Genomic DNA, 12,047 nt, shown 5'->3' on the forward strand with positions numbered 1-12,047 from the left:
TTCTAATCTTGCAGGATCTGGGCTTGGCACAACGTCATGGTTTTATGCTGACATTTTCATTTTTGTGTCCTTTTTGGAAAGATTTAGAATGTCCCAAGGGAACCTGTTAGACTAGGGCCCCACCTTGACCAGAAAAATGTTGATGAAGTTTAGGTCAAGCCTAGACAACACAAACTATCTAAACCGCACCTAAACTCAACACTTGTCCTAGTGTAGATGCAGGGTAGTACCTTCAGATCAGTTTTAGCAGGTTGAGTTAAGGCCTAGACATGAGCTAAAGATGTTACCCTGCATCTACACTAGGTCAAGTGGTTGAGTTTAGGTGAGGTTTACAGAGATTTAGGGTTGCCAACCCTCCTGGTTTTGCCGGGAGTCTCCTGGAATCAGGCTCTATCTCCCGGAGGCCACAGATGCCAAATTGGGAGATTTTAGGCCACTAAAAGTCCAGCAGTGCAGGGGGGACTAAGGCATGCTCCCTCTCTGCCTTGGCCCTCCGGCACTCCTGGAAGTGGCCAGCATGTCCCCATAGCCCCTGGGAGGAGAGGGAGTCTCCGTGCGCTGCCCGCGCCCCGAGTGCCAACTCCATAGCTCCCATTGGCCAGGAACTGCAGCCAATGGGAGCTGTGGGAGTGGTGCCTGCAGGTCCGGGCAGCACGGGGAGCCTCCTGTTCCCCACAGGGGCCACAGGATGTGCTGGCCACTTCCAGGAGTGGCGTGCGGTGGGGGCAGTGCATGGAGCCCTCTGGCCCCACTTACCTTGAGCAGCTCCCAATCGGCAGCGCAGCAGGGGTAAGGCAGGCGCTGCCCCTGCAGCTCCCAGGGGCTGCAGTTCCCAGCCAATAGGAGCTGCGGAGTCAGTGCTCAGGGCACTGGCAGCACGTGGAGACCCCTGCCCCTGCCCAGGGGCCTCAGGGACATGCCGACTGCTTCCGGCACAATGCCTGGGCAGGCAGGGAGCCTGCCTTAGTCCCACTGCGTTGCCAACTGGGAGCTGCCCAAGGTAAGTGCCATCTAGACAGAGCTCCCACTCTGCACCCCACCCCCTACCCCAGCCCTAAGCCGCCTCCTGCATCCAAACTCCCTCCCAGAGCTTGCACCCCCCATCTGCTGCCCCTTTCCTGACCCCCCCTCCTGGAGCCTGCACGTCACATCCCCTCCTGCACCCTAACCCCAGCCCTGGGCCCCCTCTCAACACCCAAACTCCCTCCCAGAGCATGCACCCCAATCCCCTGCCCCAGTCCGGAGTCCCTTCCCATACTCCAAACCCCTCGGCCCCAGCCCAGAGAAAGTGAGTGAGGGTGGGGGAGAGTGAGCCAGGGCCGGCTCCAGGCCACAGCGTGCCAAGCGCGTGCTTGGGGCAGCATGCCGTGGGGGGCGCTCTGCCAGTTGCCGGGAGGGTGGCAGGCGGCTCCGGTGGAGCTCCCGTAGGCGTGCCTGCAGAGGGTCCGCTGGTCCCGCGGCTCCGGTGGAGCATCCGCAGGCATGCCTGCGGGAGGTCCACCAGAGCCGCGGGAACGGCAGCGGCTCCCTCAGGCGTTGCGCCGTGCTTGAGGTGGCGATATTGCTTAAAGCCGGCCCTGGAGTGAGCAATGGAGGAAGTATCATATAGCTTCTACTCAGATTTGAACCTTAGCGTTCAAACGAGAAGTGCATTGAACCCCTCTAAGCTTTTACCAGTTAGATCTGATATCGCGCCCACCAGCCAACAAATTCCAGGTTTGCTCTCTGGTCTCCCCCAAAAACCTTCCCTTGGGGGACCCAAGACTCAGAGGTCTGAGTCTTACCACAAAGGGAAATAACCTTCCCCACCTCTCTCCCACAGAATTTCTCTCTGGCTAACCTGGAGTTACTGATGCACGCTCTTTACATCCTCATTACCATTGACGCATGTCTCCTCTCATTCCACAAAGAGACAAACCTAAGACAGACAAGACAAAGTTCTCTCTCTTCTTCCCCCTTAGTTGCTTCCCCCCGGCACTACGAGCGTTAAACACGAGGTAGGTCTTTCCCCTCCCCCCTGTCTTTCTTTCTCCACAATTGTGCAAATGGTGGTCCATTTAGAAACAAAAAAATCACGGTCTTAAAAGCAAACTTTTAATTAAAAAGAAAGAAAGTAGAATACAGTCTCTCTGGAATCTTAGATGGTATGTACAGGGTTCTTTCAACTGTATAGAATGATATAAACAATAGAAAAGGATTAAACAGCCTTACCCAAACAATACAATTCCAAGACTGTATAAGCCATACACATAAAGCCACCAGCCAGATACACAGACTCAAATACAGCAAAACAATTTTAAAGACTATAACTTTTGCTACCTTTACTACAACTGGAAAAGAAGATTAGAAAGGCTGGAATAGACCCTCTCATATAGACGCTGAGAGAGCACAGGAACAGCAACAGACCAAGACCCAGAAAACCCACCAATTCCCTCCTTAAGCTTTGAAAAATCCGGTTTCCTGATTGGTCCTCTTGTCAGGTGTTTGGTTCCCTTTGTTAACCCTTTACAGGTAAAAGAAACATTAACCCTTAGCTATCTATTTATGACAGGAAGGGGGGATGGAGTGAGAAAGGCGGGGCCTCAAAGAAGGGGCAGCGAAGGGTGTGGGACAAGGGTGTTTGGGTTTGTGTGATTAGACAGTTGGGAACCCTACAAAGATCCCATTTTCTGACCAGCTCTACGAAGTGTATTCCCACTGGTTCTTCTGGCTGACTATTCCAATGTTTTGTGTGTGATGACTTGTAGTTCACTGCAAATTGAATTCTTGGTTGTGTCCACATGGCTGGTTTGGAGAGGCTGAGAGAAGTTAATTTTTCTTACGTTGTGTTGTGCTTTCAAATGAATATCCAGAATTCTTTAACTAAAATAAATTTTCCTTCTAAACTGCTTCCTATGCTTCCTGCTGCATACTCCATATACAAATTAGAACTCTGTTGTTCTTCCAATGTAGTTAGACATCTCATGTGGAAGCTGGGTGTTTTAAACCTATGATTTGAGACAATCTTTTGCTTGGCTGTTGTCCAAACCAGGCTCTCTTGAAAACTAGCATACATCTTCTAGCTAAGAAGTCTCTCTCTCAGTTACACACACACACAAAACAAAACAAAAAACACACCTTTGGTCCCACTACTGCCAGGAACTTTTTTTTGCCAGGCCCTGTAACAGTTGTTTCTAAAAACTCTTTCAGGTTCTCCCCAGAATTGCTAACACTCTGTTCTGAAGCTGCACCAAAGCACAATCCAAACCAACCTCTGAAACAAGCCATTTCTTTCTCTGTTTTGCATTGCTTTGTTCTCGCTCCTCTTCTAAAAGGCAATTGGTCCCACTTTTATCAACAACCTATTGTGTTTGGAGCAAAGACAATTGAAAATTCAGAGGCACGATTCACAAACAGTTGTGTGATATCTATTCATCTACACCAAAAGGAGACATGTTCTTAAAGGAAGAAAGACCAGTTCTCACAGAAACTTCCTCTGTGTATTCTCTGGCAAGACTATTACAAACATTACATTATTGGATCAGACCAGTAAAGCTAGGTGATCAGTAAAGCTAGGTGAATATCTCAAACATTTCCACTAATACTTTCTAGAATTAAAAAAATTGAATTCAGGTTGATTGTTTTTGTACAATTTTGTATGTGATCTCCACTAATGTTTTAGCAAATGAGTTTACTGGCAGGAATGTTCATAGAAACAGTACGTTATAAGCAAATAGACAGTGTTGATGGAATTTGTATTTTGAAGTTATAAATGCAAATATTTGCATCAGAAACCTGATTCCAAGAGTTGCATTGCTCCATTTGAGGAACGGAAACCATATCTGTCAACTGTGTGTTCAATCAAAGCTAACCAAGTAGTTGAATTTCACTTATTGTGTACTGGCAACAAAATGTTCACAAACAATCTATATACCAGGAATTATTTGTAGGAATTATCTGCCAAGTAATTTTGGATAGAAAAATTTGAGAAAATTATAAATTGCTGTTGAAAAATCTGAGAAGAGGAAAAAGAGTCAAACTTCATTAAATTATAGATTGCAAATTATTCATTCAGCTCTACTGATCAGTGATCTTAAGGCAGGGCACTGTTACCTAGCAATTTCTAAGGCCTGGTTAACTCTTAGATTTGTCATGTACTCTAGAAGTGCCCTATTTTCCCATATAGAAGACCCTGATTCATTTCCCACCAGTCTGGTCTTTTGTTCTAGGGCCACCAGGGCAGCCCACATGGTCAGGGTTCTGTGATTAGTAGTAAATCCTGGTTCATCTGGGCACATTGGATCATTCTAGACCAATGCTCACTTCTCACCCCTGGCTGACTCGGGAGTAGATTTGACGAGCTGTGGAAAAGTTTGTGTTCAGCCTTCATGGTATAAAAGAAGGTCATTGCAATCCAGGACAGAAGGGAAGAGGAGGGAGACTAGGCAATCTCCATGGAAGACAGTCCCTCCCCCACAAAAATCCACTTTTATTGTCACAGGAAAGAATTGGTAAAGTTCTGTCGTTCTCAACAGTCCTTATATAACCCATGCCTGCTTGCAGTGGCATTCTGTCCCTTCTAGTGGCTCTTAGACATCTAGAGATTGATGAGTCTGCTACAATCTTGGCTAAGAGACAGATGACTTTTAGCTTATGGGGTAGAGACTCATATACTAAACTTCAGAGGTGCTAGCTTCAATCCTGCTTGCCAACAACTGGGGTCTGTGGATGTTACACTTGCACTTGAGGTCTGATTGAGTTGCTAAAGCCCTTTGCCACAATGGCCATACTCATTTCCAAGCCCTGTCATAGCTTCTATTTGAGGACAAGAAAAATTACTCTGCATTTACACTAAAACCTCTCATTCAGTCATGCTCTGCCTAGTCCTGTCCTGAACTGAAGAGTTCCTCTCAGTGGGGTGGAGGGTTCCCTTAAACTTCAGTGAGGTAACTCATGTGAGTCAGGGTGGCAGGCTGAGGCCCTTCGTTTGGTTCCTTTGTTGAGTGGAGCGAGAGAGAGGCCTTGTTCATGCTGCTGCAGAGACAGGTCATGAGCATTCCAGATACCCCGATATCGAGATTCACTTCCAACAGATAATGGGGTTTTTTTTCCAGATTGAACAATTTTAAACAAAAAGGGGCTATTTTTCCCAATGTCTATTTTATTTTAAAATGACCAAGAAAAATTCAGGGTAAGGCTGTCAATCCAAAAATCTTAGGCTTTCCGATTCCCACTGTACTGTAGGTAGGAGCACTTTCCATAGAGGCAGGGCTACATCTTCCTGTATACAGAGGAAAATTATGATCTGAAACAGAGATTCCTCCAAACTGGAAAGCCCCTATTACATTGCCCTCAGCTCCCTCCCTGCCTTTAATGTGGTTTAAAGTATAAATTGTCACAATATAGGATTGCAGCTTCTTTATTTTTTCCCCCAAACATCTTTACATTGGGGCTGATATGGAGAAAGGAAGAATGGCCCAGTAGTGGGGGCATTAGCCTGGGACTCGGGAAACCTGGATTCAGTTCCCTGTGGGAATTTGAGCAAATCACTTAAGGACAGATTTTTAAAGGTATTTAGGCACCTAAAGATGTAGACAAGCACGCAGTGAGTTTTCAAAAGTGTCTAAACAGGTTAATTTGCTAACTCTCATTGAAAGTCTACTCTCTTTTAGGTGCCTAACAGGATTTATGAAAGTATCTATCTGTATATTTAGGCACCTAAATACATTTGTAAGCCTTTTTGTGCTTCGGTTCCCCATCTGTACAATGGAGATAATAGCAGTTCCCCACCTCGCCGGCATGCTATGGGAGAAATACATTTAAAAGAATGTGAGGTGTTCAAATATTATTGACATATAAGTAACTTAATTGGAGACTTCTGATGGAGTCTCCTCTCCACCCACTCTCCCCTCAAATCTTACGGGACTACTGTAGATAGAGGACACTCTGAGGGGCAGGGGTCCCCTCAAGACTCCACTTCAGGTCTTTGTACTTTATTTCTCCCCCCAGCCCCAGCTCACACTCACGGGATTCTTGGAACAAACAGAAAAAAAAATAAAAGTCCTCTCCTTTCTTTCTTCTCTTATGGGAGAGGGGAGTCCATGAGAAACTGAAAAAAAGCAAGTGTCACCTGGAATCCAGGCACTATTCCTAGGTCAGCCATTTGAACGAAAGTCTACACAGGGTCTACTTCCAGCCCCTCCTCATGGGGCATGTTGATCTGAAGCTGGGTAGTGCAGCCTCAGGAGCAGTGAGGTTTGTTGGTGTCTCCCTCTTTGCAGGCCTGTCTCAGCTGTCCAAGGCAGGGCAGCCTCCTCCCTATTCACCATCCCTTCCTATGGTAGGTTTTCCCTTTTAAGCTCCCCCTCCAGGCACAGCAAGTCTTGCAGGCACAGCAAACATCAGTTTTATTTAATCTATAAAGCAGATTTGTTCAAATCTGCTATATAGATCAACAAATCTGGTATATAGGTCAATTACAACTGACGCTTTCCAGGATCTCCTCACAAGTCCTGGGTTCACTGGCTGACCCGAAGATGAATACTGCCTCCTGGTTCAAGTTCCTTGTTTTTTAAAACAAAACAAAACAAAGCCAGCTAACCAAACCAACAAAAAAAACTCCCACCATACTGAACAGCAGAAGTAACAGACATTTCTGCTAGATTCCTACCTTTGTTCTGCTCAACCGTTTGTACACCATGCTGCATTTTGGGAAGGGTGTACACCAAGCTACCCTCTCCTTGAAATGTGGTACGGTGCACAGCATTGTTTGGTTGAGTTCATGTAGAACCTAAGGGGAGAAGCCAGCTTTAATTTTCAGCCGTGGGTTGGATTCAATGGTCAGTCGACTCACACAGGACTTCTAAGTTCAGATCAGCAGCTTGTCTTTGAAGGAGGGACATAAAACCTACTTTTTAAACAAAAAAACAAACTAATTTTAGCTACAAAAATAAAATTGAGACAGCCATATTTTTCTTGCTCAACAACCAATAAGAACAAAGAGTTGTCTTTGGACAAGTCACCTTAGAAAAACAAAAGTTCATAGCTTAAACACATTGGCTCACTGGGTACAGGAGTTGGTATGATACTAAGTATAATTCTAAATAGAAAGAGGTGCAGACATGACAACAAACTCTCCTGGAGTCCTTGGATTTGCTGTTGTATTCGGACACCGAAATTTGTACATCTAAGAAATCCATAAAGACAGTCAATGAAGTGAAGTGAATTGTCAGCTAAAGATGTTTAAAATTTACACTTTTTAGGCCTGATTCTGATCTCTGTTTCATCTCTTTTAGCTGAGTGACTCCTGATTGACATTGCTGTGAGAAGAGCAACAAGCTCTGTGTTCAGCTGTCGTGTTGGCACACAAGATATGTTTAAAACTCAAACTATCCCATATACAGCTTTATTTTTATCCCAAGGTTCTATGATGTGTAATCCACAAGACTGAAACTTTCCTTTGTATTTCTAGTACACTGGGGGCCTTCAGTAATAAATTGTAGAACTCCTCACTAAAACAATACAGACCTATAAAACTAAATTTCTGTAGAAGGTGTCAGTTGTTAGATCAGGAGACTGGGAATCAGGGCTCCTGGGTTCTATTCCAAGCTCTCAGTCCTTGGACAAATCTGCGTACTTCATTTTTCCGATGTGTAAAGCCTGCCTTATAACCGCAATGCAAATGAATGTCTGTGAGGTGGTGCAGGAAGTGCAGAGTATTATCATTATCATCTAGCTGGGCGCTGTTTATACTCTCTATAACATAGTGTTGTTGAGAGGAGAGGCTGTGACATTTTTCTTCAGCCCTTATTGCAGATTGTGGCTATCCTGTCCCTTTGGCCGTCCTGTCCTGTCCTCTTTGCTGTTGTTAGGGAGGGAAGCTAATAGATTAATAGTCTTTAGCAGACATTATTCTATAAACCGATCAGCTTTGTCTCTTGAATTTTCTGTTCTTTAGTTCTAAATAATAATGTTTAGCACTTTACATCTGGAAAGTGAAGTGAAAACTAATTCATCTTCGCAACCCTTTTCGGTAGGTATTATCATTCATATTTTATACTTATATTTTATAGATGGGAAAACCAAGTCATAGAAAGGTAAGTGACTTGCCCAAGGTCATACGCTGAAGCCTGGTCTACACTTAAAAATTAGATCATCCTAGCTACATTGCTCAGGGCTCTGGAAAAATTTGTGCCCTGTGCAATATTATTAGCTCCACCTAACCTATAGTGAAGTTTTGGCTCGGAAGATGGAAGAATTCTACTGTCTCTTGGAGAAGTGGATTTACTACATTGAAAGACAAACCCTTTCTGTTGATGTGGGAAGTGTCTACATTATAATGCTGCAGTGCAGAGGTGGCATATGGAGGAGCATGCAGGGTCACGTGCTCCCCTCCCCATTGTTTGGTCATATGGTGTGGCTGTGCTGGGGTTATGGGCCCACCCCACCCCCCACACTATCAGTGGGTATGGGTCATCTCTGCTGTAGCAGCACAGCTGTGGTGGCATAGCTGCGATACTGTAGGGCCCATAGCGTAGACATACCCAGAATCACCGGCGGAGGCGTACTTGGATCCTTTGATTCCAGCAGTGACAACTGAAATTGGTGGACTCAGTCAACACCTCTGGAACAATGGACATGTTTCATAAAATCCCACAGCACCAAGTAATAGTGCTGTAGTTAATACTTAAGTTTGGCAGCAATCTGATGCTTTGTCCTGCCAATAAAGCTATTGACATGGAAACTAGCATCTGAGCCCTTGCCTGTCTGGAGGCAATTGGTGGGTTTTGGAGTTTTGGCCTTTAGATCAGGGTTTCAGCATATTGACGCTGAGGTCATGGCTTGGGAGCCAGGGAGACAGACAAATAGGTGCACCACGAGGATAATCTCTCTTTTTGAATTCTGAGACCCAAAACTATTGTTTCCCACCCTTGTCAGTCAGACCCTTTCTCATGAGGGAATACATACCAGACAGTGCAAAGGAGCAGTGTGGGCAGGGAAATCAGTGTGATCTACACCCACCCCCTCATCTCAACTCCCTATGCAAATATGCACAAAAAGCAATGGGTAGATTTTTAAAAGCCACTGCTCTCCTTTTCATTCCTACAGGGGCCTCTTATGTCAGTGGCCATAAGAATGGGTCATGCATACAGGGCAGCACTTATAAGGAGCAACCTAAGCTTAGGACAGCACTCCACTCAGCCATGAGAGCATGAGCAGCTGTCACCAAAGGATCTCTACCCAAGGCAGCATGTAGCCTTCTAGTGAGTGGGGAGGAGGAATAAAACAAGAAAGAAGGTAACTGCTATTTAAAAGGACAGGAATGAAAGAAAAAATGGACAGAAAAAGGAGTGATGTGGCAACTGATCTGGGGGCAGGGTGCAAGAGAATACAGGGGCCATCACTACTGCACTCTTTTACCACAGTGATGAATGTAGGATAAATACCCAGACTGTGTGTGGCGGGGCAGAGCAGGGCAGGGCATGGGGGGAGTTAACACAAAAAGTTGGAACCCACTGCTGTAAGCTCTCTGCTCTCAGCACTAACTTCCTCGCCTATGTTTTGCTCCCCACTCCAGCTTTGTCATCTCAGGCTATGATTTCCTAAATTGAGCAAAATGGGACTAGGTTAGTGTTCTAGATAGGAAACATCAAAGGAAAACCCACAGGCTGAAGAAGTGATGCATAAGATGCCCTTTTCTTTATTAGCATTGAACCAATGTTCCAGCAGGGAGCTAGGGGGTACTGTGCTATTGGAGGGCACCATCATTCACATGGGATGTAAAAATAGGGACCTGACCAATTGTTGTCATTAAAAATCCTGGGGCACTTTTCACAAAACCAGAGTTGTTAATTCCTAATATCCTGCGCAAATTCCAATATGGGTAATTACACAGGCCCCCTAAACTTCTGTAGTTTGAAGTAGGTATTCTTCACTTCCTAATTTATTGTGTCGCATGCTATTAAGCAGCTGCTGTGTTCCACCTCAGGAATAGTTGCATTACACCAGTGAGTAAAATGATCCTGACCTGTACAATTTGTAATCAAATTGTCGAGTGCTTTGGGATCTTTAGACAGAAGGTGCTATTTAATGATCCGTGGTGTAATGGTTTTGTATACCCAGTGTTCACTACATGAGAGCCAAAAGCTGGTAACCTGTAACTGACCATTGCTCACACTCCATCTCCAAGCCCAGACAGGGCCAGGAGGGTTCTCAGTCTTCATCTGGGAACCTTCCTAACTGTGTCTCAACTATCTGAGCATATGGAGACACAATCGACAGAGAACTGTAATGGGACATGCCTATCCACCCCACAAGTCTCCGAAAATGACTATCTCTGATGTTCACTAATGAGTGGTGGTGGGACTTCACAGCTGGGACTGTTGCATCCATTTCTCAGCAGAGAATAAGGTTTGTGCCTTGCCGCTGTATTTCATTTTCCTGGCACTGGCTGACATGGAACAGCAGGGGATTGCCTCTCTTGCACTAGTGTGAACTGCAATGTGAAAGCATCTGGTGCAATACCATGCTGTTCCATTGCTCCCTTTTTCTGTTGCCTAACCTTTAGACCTGCTCATTAGATGAAGAGAGGCCAACAGTGCATGGAGATGCACTGGGTCTGTTCAGTTTAAGGACTAATGGGATCTGTGCTAGACTAGGACACTTGTCTTCTGGCCACGCCATAGCCCACCTTTCCTCCCCCCACCCCCCCAAAAAAGTTGCAGAAATAGAAGGATTCAGGTACAAGTGACAAAAATGCTTAGAGGTATCGAGAGACTAAAAAGGTTAGGAGTATGTAAGTTAGAGAGAAGATGAGTTAGTGGAGACATGACAGAAGTACACAGATTAATGAGAAGTAAACCAGACATTCCTGTATATATGTTTAAATAATACAAAGACAAGAGAACATTCAGTGAAATTGAAAGGCAATAAAGCTGACATAGGTAAAATTTAAATACTTTTTACACAACACATTATTAATGTGGAACTCCTTGCTACTAGATGTCAGTGAGACCAAGAACTTTAGCAGGATTCAGAGAGGATTAGACCCTTTATATAGATAATAATATGATCCACAGTTAGGCTAAAATTAATATCTATTATAAAGAATATCAACATTTCTTCTTCAAGACATTTTCCTTAGGTTACATTTCTCCCTCACCCCCTCTGAAATGTCTGGTACTGGCCACTATCAGAGACAGGATACCAGGCTACAGAGATAATTGGTCTGATCTGGTATGCAAATCCCTATGTTCTTAAATGGGGATTTGATAATAGAATATTTTCTACCTCTAGGTGGTCAGTACAAATCTGGGCCAGATCAGTAGTAACTGAAAGTTGCATATCACCTGAAGACTGATTTGTGGTTTATGAGAAATAATTTCATGGTCTCAATCTAGCTCCTAGTAGAAAATTGTCCAAATTGCCAAAACTACTGTAACGCCATTGTTGGCATTAATTGTCCCCTTGCTGGCAATCTCAGCACTGAGACAGAGAACCAAATGAGGTGTGTGACAGAGCCATACATTCATGCCCTACAAGTGATCTCTGCAGATCAGAATTGAAAGAGCTTGTACTGTTGATGCTAGTGCTGCATTTGTTCTGTTCATAAATACAGTACTTCATTCTCCAGGAATGCCAGCCTGACATCTTTGGTCATCAATACGTCTCTATCCTTGAACCTGTAACAGTTGCACGGGATACTGCCACTAACCCTACCTTTTGTTAAGTTGTCTAAGCCACTCCTTTCCCTCTTGTTGTTTTATCACTTTAATATTAACAACAAAAACCCCTTGACACCGTGCCCATTTGGTGTTGCAGGCAGAGAAGCCTGCACAATAGCACTGTGACATCAGAGGTAAATCAGCCAGTCATCACCCCTCCCTCCTGCTGCCTGCTTTGGTCATCTCTCCCCTTGACAGTGCCCATTTGGTACTGCAGGCAGACCAGGCAAAGGTAAATGAAGGGAGCTGTAGTGAAAATCTCCAGCCTCACTACTACTGGACAAGTAAAGGTCCTGATTTGAAGCAGTCCCTGCTATTCCAATCCTGATCCCTTTATCCCCCAAC

This window comes from Chelonoidis abingdonii, chromosome 1, assembly GCF_003597395.2.
Source record: "Chelonoidis abingdonii isolate Lonesome George chromosome 1, CheloAbing_2.0, whole genome shotgun sequence".
Lineage (NCBI taxonomy): Eukaryota > Metazoa > Chordata > Testudines > Testudinidae > Chelonoidis > Chelonoidis abingdonii.